We start from the raw sequence: 9,156 nt of genomic DNA on the forward strand, positions 1-9,156 counted from the left end.
GGGTTCGATTTGATTTGAGAGATTAAAGGCTCTTCTGATTCGATTTGGATTTGGAGATTAGGCCACCGAATCAGTTCGAATATCTGCCGAAAATAATCATGGACTAAAGCTTTGCACAGCCCCACTCTGCAGGTGTTCCCAGCAAGGTTTTTGCCTTATGTTTTACCGTAAGGCAGGACTGGACTTCTGATCTATAGTATCCCCTATCCCCCAAAAATCTTCACCTATTAGACCAGCATAATGTATTGCTATGGCCTTATGGCTGAACCAGGGGGGTTGGTTTATGTCTTTGGAATGAAGTCAATGATTTATAAGTCACAAGGGGCCTTATCTACAGCACAGCAAAGACAATGGGACTTCTTCTGAAGCAGGCTGGCTGAGAAGGTCTTTAGCACCTTTCAGTTATTTTCTTTAGCAGATCCATATGATACTGGAGGTTTTCCTGGTTAGGGATCTTAATAGAAAGTCTCTCACCTGCTGAATCATGAAGGCATAGATCTTCTCTATCCATTGCTCTAAGCCACAATGATCAAGATATTTCAGCTGTCCAGGGGATTCTACCTAAAGGGGTTTTGAAATCTCCATCTATGGAAGTTTTCAAGGCCGGTTGGACTGACACTTGGCTGGATGGTTTAGGGATGATGGTGCCTGAAGCAGGGGGCTAGGCTAGATGATTTTGTGAGGTCCCTTCCAGCCCTACTTTTCTATGAATCTACCTTCTCCCATAACAGCTCAGTGGACTTTCATTATACCTAGGGCAGCATATGGCCTGGGTACTACTTAATTCCTAGTTCAGACTCTGATTCAGCAAGGTGCAAAGCTTTACCCATGAGAGCTTACACATTAACTTCAAAGGACTGTCTATAACGCTGGACAAGACTCTCTATTGGGCCCTGTTATCTATAAATATTGTAAATTTTAAATTCAGAGACTGTCTTGGGATATAGGTCTGTACAGTGTCCAGCACAACAGATCCCTAGTTTGGTTGTGGAGGTAGCATCCTACTGAGCCTTGGCTCTGCCAGCCCTGGGCTCACCCTGCTCTCAGAGATTTCATTGCTGAGACCACCTTATTTCAGTTAATGATATGTGAAAATATGCATTTAGATGAGACTGATCATTCTGCAGATGGCAGCTCCTGGCCACCTCTTTTTTTCCTCCTTCAATTATTTGTCCTGCTGCTTGTGCACCAGCATATCATACCATCAAGAAATAACTTCTGATTGGGGGAAAGACATTTGGAAAAAATAACCTCATCTCAAAAAACCCAAGATATTTAGGCTTGATTCTCAACAAACAAGTGCCAGGAAAATATTTACCCTTACTTCCAAATTACTATTACTAGTTTTTATGCATTTATTATTATATTATTATTTCTACCAAATGCTGGCATTTTATTTTAAAAACATGAATATGAATAGCTCTATCTTGACTCGGGGCATCTTGTTTTGCGTTTGACTTTCAGGCCAAGCTCACCAGAAATTGGCAAGTTCCCTGATTTTCTACAGCATTTTGATTTTTTAAATATAATGGTACAGCCCCATCTAATAATAAGAAGAAAAATATAAAGCAAATGTTGACAGAGATCCAAGCATATGAACTTTATGTCATGCAAAGCTTTTATTCTGGTTCCTTTTCTCACTCATGCACAGATTTATTGAAAAGAACTTGACATTTATTCATTTTCCAGTTAGATTATTGCGGTTAAATCAAAAAGAAGTGTCAAGACTCAGGGAGCCGAAAGCAGCTCGGCTTTTTCCATTGTGTCAGGTCACATGGTTCCCATTTGTTCCATGAAAAACCTCATGGTTTTGGTTATTTTCCCTGTCTGGAATGAGATATAATTGCACACTCATTGCCAAGTCTCCTGTATCGCTTAGGAAACTCCTGCCTCTTGGGCCATCTCCCTCTCTTCAGCGTGGAGGCCTGTTTTGCAAGGAGCATTTTTATTGTTTCAAATGGCCCAAGGAGACCCATCAAGCTGTTGTTCAAAATACTTGTCAACACAAGGTACAGTGCATGGAGAGGATGGCTAGGCATTAAGTCCTGTGAGTCGGGAAAGCAGGATCTTGGTTCTGCTGCAACTTTCTTTGTGGGGGTAGGTTAGGTTTTGATCAAAGCTTCTTGAAATCAGTGCAAATAATTTAATGGGTTGTGCATTGGGCCTTTAGTTTCTTACATCCTCCTCTATTTTATTCTCCCACCTTTTACCTGTTTAGGGTTTGCTGAAGAGTTATACTAGTACAGGGTGAAGTGAAAATTTGAGCCTGTAGAGTTATACTAAGATAACCTTAACTTATGTGGACATTCTTCTTCTGGCATAAGGGTTTGGGGGGCGTTTTTTCAGTTTAGGTTAGTTTACATCACTTCGGAAGAGATATTCGTACGAGTATTACTGGAAAACTTTCTAGATAAACTCTTACTCCTTAATCGTTTGGGACAAAATTAATCACCTGTGCACTAGATGTTTTCTGTAATACACATATTAAGTCATAGCAATGAAAACAAATATCATTAAAAACATGTCTCTTTGTCTTTTCCATGTCTATTAGTCTTGGTATAATGCAAGACTGCTGCATATCCTTAAGGCTTCATGGGTGGTGAAGGGAAATCCATGGTGCAGGGAATTACAAAACTTCAGAAAATAATGGTTCTGAATTCTGAATTGTAATCAAAAGCCAAAGTTTCTGAATTTGTTGCAAAGTAACCCTTTCCAAGAATGAGAGAAACATTTCAGTTTGGTAATGTCAAATAGTGAGATTGTAATAATGTCAAAGAACTTCTTGCCTTCATAAAATGAAAGTTTCATTTCTGCTTTGTCATTTTGACTTTTATTGTTGTATTCAAACATTAACCATTATATAGCATAAAAACGCTATCTTTACAATGAATATAATAAGCAAGTGCAATGAAGCTGTTGATATGAAAAGGGTAAGCCAATAGGTTTGTTCAGATTTTTCCCATCTTCAAATGTTAAAATTGACACATTCTCACCAAACATTTTTATTTCAAGGAAACTGCAAGTTTGGGTGAGAAACTCTTTTATAGGAAAAAAAAATATTCCATCAACACTGTCTAGAAAAAAAATGGACTTAATGTGCTTTAGAAATAAACTTGCACTCAAAATGAAAACCTTTATAATGACCTTTTAGGGCTAAGGCAGACAGACGAAAGGGCATCCATGAGTCAGATGTGCTGATCTGTTGCTGTCGTTGATACGTCAAGTCAAGTCCGTCTCCAGGCCACCTTAAACTCTGAAACAACCCTTCTCCATTTGGCGCTGTTTGACTAGCTTTGTGCAAAGCACAAATTGGTTGTGGGAGATCAATATTGCAGTTTGGGTGACTGATGGATAAAATTGGGTTAGCCATCGCTTTGGGACGCCTGCTGTAGGTGGAAGGGAAAGCCTTATGATGCAGCGGAGTACATTTTCGGTGAAGCTGTAGGCCATCTGAAGTTGGAAGAGAATTTGTTAGCTTTTCCCTTTAACTGCTTCGCTTTGAGGAGTTTAAGGTATTGAATGGACGAGGTACGCCCTGCCACACCCATACCTCATACCATGCAAATTTTCTGTTTGCTAATTATTATTCAGGTGTCAATGATAGCCATAGTTATTAAAGGAGAGCTTGGGAAGCTGAACTGCAAGGACGATTCCCCAAGCTTTTACTTTAGTAAGCAGTCCAAGTTTGCAGCAAACACACAAACATGCCAGCAACATCCTCTCTCTTAAGAAGTTGAGTCACCACAGTGCAACAAAATCTCAGGACTAAGACTAAGACTGACACACTGAGTTAGGGATTTCAGTGCAAGAAGGGCCAAGGCCTCTGGATATGAGGAATCTAAGAACAAAAAAAAATCAGTTTCAAGGAAATACTGTTTTTCAAGAGGGGAAAAAATAGCTTTGTCAAAAACTTGATATAGCGCTGAATGCCCTCAACTCACTAAAGGATCCATAATCCAAAACCTTTATAGACCTCTTTGTTTCTTTTATCACTGTGAAAAAGAGCAATTTTGCAATGGCAGGAGATCTGAGCTGCCCTGGAGTTTAGGACTGTTCCAATCCAGAGGTCTACTTCATCTCCATCACTATGTTTGTCATCCCAAATGGCTTTGATTGATACCTTGGAGTGAGGATGGTGGGATTTTCTCTAAGTACAGATCACAAATTGCTGAGATCTTAGGTGAAACCACCTGGGGATATGGCAAAACATTTCGATGAAAAATTCAACAGGTATTAAAGAAGCCCTCAAATGCACTAATTCAAATAGGGAAATGACTGGCTAGACCTTAAGACTTCTGAAAAGGCCATGCGGGTTAGTGGCAGACTAAATATGAGTCAACATACAATAATAGGATGTATTAGCAAGAGAATTTCATGCAAGTCATATGATAGGTTTTTACCTGAACTGAGTGAAAGTCTCAATCTGGATTATAGTATCTTATTTGGGTCACTGTAATTTAAGAGAAAGACGGACAAATTGGAAAAAAGCCCAGATAAGAGCAATAAGAAATCATTTGGTAACTGATAGACTTGACATATGAGGATGGTTTCCAAGTGGGGTTGTTTAGCCTGGGGAAGAGGAGACCAACAGGGGTGTGATGTTACTCTTCCAATATAGAAAGATTTGTTACCCAGAGAACAGTGATGGGCATTGTTCCAAGGTCGTGGTCTTAAATAGCAAGAAGGGAGATTTAAGTTGGGTATTAGGAAGAACTTTCTAAGAGGGACGTTAACAAGGGGGACAGAGACGGTGGATTCTCCATCACTGGAGGGCTTCAAGTGGAAGTTAAATAATCACTGGTAGGGAGAGTTTAGCCAGAAATATTCCTTGCTTGATTAGAGGCCTCTTGAGGTCCCTTCCAATCCTATTTTTCTAGGATTCTACGATACCAAAAGTTTAATTTTTTTTTAATCCCCTTCAGTAACATATTTTGGGGTTTGCTTTTCAGATAGCAATAATTATAAAACCTTTTTTTTTCAGTTTTCAAATTCTGAAAACGAAGAATTGTTACCATAAAAATAAAATTGTCTTCATGAAAAACTGGAAAAAAATCCCTACGTTTTTCCCCATAAACCTTTTCATCAGAGGGAAAAATACTACAGAAATGTCAAATGATTCCAATGCTATTTCAGATCCTACTTTCATTTAATTTTAGTTACACACCAGAGGAACGTTGTAATATCAGGGGGGAAGTACCTGTGTCCAGTTAGCTGGAGAGACATCAGTATTGAGGCCCAATTTTATATAAAAATTCAACTCTATCCTGATTTTGGTTTTGTTCATTCCAAAATGTCATGTTATCCTTATTGCACACTGATTTAATCTGCACCACCATGGGATTACTGTTCAGGTTTGATTTATACTTGCTGTGCTGTCCAGTTTCAATGCGGTATTTCTACAGTGAGCAAAACCCTAATGGATCCATGTTCTCCAGCTATTTATGTATATTTGTCAGAAATATTCCCCAAATTGGACATGCCTACAACAGTTGACTCCCCCTGCTGTAGCACCATAAACTGTCCCACATCCCTTATGCCCACGTAGGAGGGTTTAATCCAGCAACAGTCCTTCATGATAAAATATTTACATTAATATTCCGCTGTTCCTCAGTGGCACTGGTGAAAAAAAGCATTACTGGCAACTCTCTCCTTTCCCCAAAAGCAAAGGAATGAAGCTGGCTTTGGAAATACACTTCTTCTTCCCCACAGCACACATCAGAAGGAATGGGCAGAGCCGTTTTTATGAAGTGGTGGTGAGTGGTATCTGGCAGCCTTGGTGCCAAACTCTAGAGCCTGCTACTCCAGATAGCAAGAGATACCTACGTACAGGCTTGCACATATTCTTTTGCCCCCCGCTCGCTTGCGCTCTGTCACACATACACACAGGCGAGTGTGCCAATACACACATGAACACAGTTGTGCAGGCATGCCCTTCTGCTATCACACTTCTGACCTCCTGAACCCACAAATTCCTCTATCCTATGCCCTTGTAGAGACATCCCGGCTCTTTTTCCTTAAGGTCAGTGAAAATACCCAGTGGGCATGTCTACACGTGCATTGACGCTGGTTTAAACTTACTGCACAGTAAGTTATATACGTAGGTGTTAAAGCGCATTAAAGCGGGGACTAACTTCAATCCACACACACAGTGTTACTGTGCAGAAAAGTGTCTATATGTGCATTACTGCAAAGTAACTAATTGGGCATAAATTTGATCCCTGCATGATGCAGGGATCAAATTTATGCTCAAGTTGGTATAAATTGCCACATTTACTGCACAGCATGGACATACACAGGCCCATGCTGTGCAGTAATTTTGGATTACTGGGCAGCAAATGCCCACGTTTGATGCTCCCAGTGTGATGAAATGGAGCTGCACAGAAGATGGAGGCATCCTCACAAGGACCGATTTCACAGCCTAAGCAACAAGGCTCTGGGCCCCAGGAATGTTGCACAAGGGTGAGAGCATGGTGTTCATCCTCCCAACCAGAAGGAGCAACACAGGAGCCTTTTGGAAGCGGTCAAAGTGAAGCCAGAGGAAAAACAACTGCACAAGAGATCTCTCCCCAAACTGTGTAGTTTGGACCCAGTCCAGCCAAGCCGTGAAGCGCAGAACTGGTGTACAAAAACCTCCCTGAGAGACCATCTCTGTGTGGTTCTCACTGTGGTAACTATGCACCTATATTCTTTAAAGAATACTAGAGTATTTTTCACTGGAGTCAGGAGAAGGATTAGTCTTGTGAGGAGTGCCGTGGTACAAGCTTCAGGCAATGCACATTTAGTTCCTGACTTTGGCACTGGCCTCACCTGTCAACTTGGATAAGTCCCTTAACTGCCCCAGGAATAATGATGTCTCTTGTATCTATACAGCTGGATACTTCTCAGATCTGGGACTGACTTGTGTTGTGTAGGTGTGTGAAGTGCCCCAGATATTAGGGTTCTTAGCTCATTTGCAATCTTCAAGCAGTAGGGCTGTGCGAAGCTTCGGTCCCTGATTCAGTTTGGCAGAGATTCGGCCCAATTCGGATTCAATAGCAAAGAGACCTTCTTTTAAGATCCTGAACTGGGAAAACCTCCTGTATCATATGGATCTGCTAAAGAAAATAACTGAAAGGTGCTAGAGAACTTCTTGGCCAGCCTGCTTCAGAGAAGTCCCATTGGCTTTGCTGTGCTGTAGATGAGGCCCCTCATGACTTATAAATCATTGACTTCATTCCAAAAACATGAACCAACCCCCCGGTTCAGCCATAAGGCCATAGCAATATATTATGCTGGTCTAGTAGGTGTATGTTCTTTTGGGGTCCCCCCACAGCTAATTGCTGAGACTGGGGAGCATGGAGGGGGGGAGCTGCACAGTTCCCAGCAGACCCAGAAGTGGACCAGTGCTTCTGGTCCACTTCCAGGTTCACTGCTGAGCACACGAGGGCCCTCCCGCACTCCTGTGGGATGCTCCATCCACCACAGCATCACAGCATTCACAAGCTATGCTGGTACCTCGAGGTATGTAGAAAAAACTTTTAAAGCTGTGTCTGAATCGCTGATTCTCCGAATAGGCATCGAATCTTCATATTCAGATTCAGCCAAATCAAATTGGGGCGGTGATCTGTATCAACAAATCAAATCACTGTCCCTGATTCAGGCTGAATCTGAATCTGAGTCAAATAGAGCCTTTTTCACACACCTCTATTAAGCAGCACTAACAGAGTACTTTTTACAGCTGTTCAAGCACCTCATTTTCATTGATTTTCCAAGGGAGTTAGGCACCTAGATAATGTTCAAGAGTTCTGGGCTTGCACTTCTAATACTTCAGTCAGCTCCTTTCTCAACGTCAGGGTTCATGGAGTCATAGGCCCCCACTGAATCACTGAGCACGTTCTCCAGTTTGGGATTCTCCCAACAGCTTGCGTCCTTGTTCTGGTTTGAAAAGTCTGGTGTAGTGGGCTTCTGTTGTCACAGTTATCAGACTGACTCTGTCTCCAGGCCCTCTTGAAATCCTTCACTAAATCCATTCCCAAGTGTCAGATCCTAGCTGCAGATGGACTGACATGATTGTCCCCCTCTCAGACTGGTTCCAGAGTGGCAGCTGCCTGGAATGAACTGGGATCACTTCAGCAGGTCTAGTTGGGGCTCAGATCATCCAGGACCAAACAGCTTCTTTCACATAAAACATTTATTCATAACCACAACCATTGAAAGAAAGAACATCCTAAGGGTCAGCCAACAGCCTGTGTGCATGATGGTGTCAAAACATCTTCCACCCAGAACCCTACAAGGTCTTATGCCCTAAACTCCTGACAGGTCTGACTAGCCTGTCTCCATGCCATTCTCAAGGCTGTTGCCCAAAACAAAGGTCCACCCTCTCCTGGAACAAATACAGTGAGGATGTCAAGAGATGTTCCCTCTACCCCTACTACTGCTGCCCTTAAGGTCTCAGTCCTCACCACCTCAATTCCAGGTCTAAAGCTCTCGCAGCTGAGCTAAGCTAAGTTTTTGGGATGCTTCATGAGTAGCATAGATAAACTCTAGGTTGCACCTTCTCTCCTTCTCAAGAATCCCTGGACAGCCATTGGCAACACCCTGCTTCACAGAAATAAATGCCCACTGTCAAACGAGGAGGAATGTTCTCAAGTTGCAGCAATGGAAGTTGAGGTTGGATATTAGGAAAAACTTTCTCACTAGGAGGGTGGCTAAGCACTGGAACAAGTCACCCAGAGAGGTGGTGGACTTTCCATCCTTGGACGTTTTTAAGACCTGGGTAGACAAAGCCTTGGCTGGGATGATGCAGTTGGGGCTGGTCCTGCTTTGAGCAGGGGATTGGACTGGATGTGACCTCCTGAGATCCTTTCCTAGCCTTGTTTTCTATGTTTCTGTGATAGTCTCTGGCTAGCCCGGCCTAGCCAAACAGTGTTGACAGCTATAGCCAGGATCTTTGAAGCTAGCATTATCTTTCCAGTCCAATTCTAGACAGTCTTACTGAACAAGGTGCCTCCTCTTATCCACACTGGGATGGTCTAGTACCCACACCAGGATGGCCGAGTGGTTAAGGTGTTGGACTTAAGATCCAATGGACATATGTCCGCGTGGGTTCAAACCCCACTCCTGGTAGTGTGCTTTTTTCTGGCTGAGATGCAGGACCTCCATTTGATTCAGGAGGTG

At 42.3% G+C, this 9,156-nt stretch overlaps 1 non-coding gene across 1 annotated transcript; it reads left to right on the forward strand.

The window, feature by feature from the left end:
• The first annotated feature begins 9,022 nt into the window (after nt 1–9,022).
• On the forward strand, nt 9,023–9,105 carry TRNAL-UAA. Its single transcript has one exon. It is a non-coding gene; the product is annotated as a tRNA-Leu (tRNA).
• Nucleotides 9,106–9,156: the final 51 nt, after the last annotated feature.

This window comes from Gavialis gangeticus, unplaced genomic scaffold, assembly GCF_001723915.1.
Source record: "Gavialis gangeticus isolate Ggan-Ray unplaced genomic scaffold, GavGan_comp1, whole genome shotgun sequence".
NCBI classification, from domain to species: domain Eukaryota; kingdom Metazoa; phylum Chordata; order Crocodylia; family Gavialidae; genus Gavialis; species Gavialis gangeticus.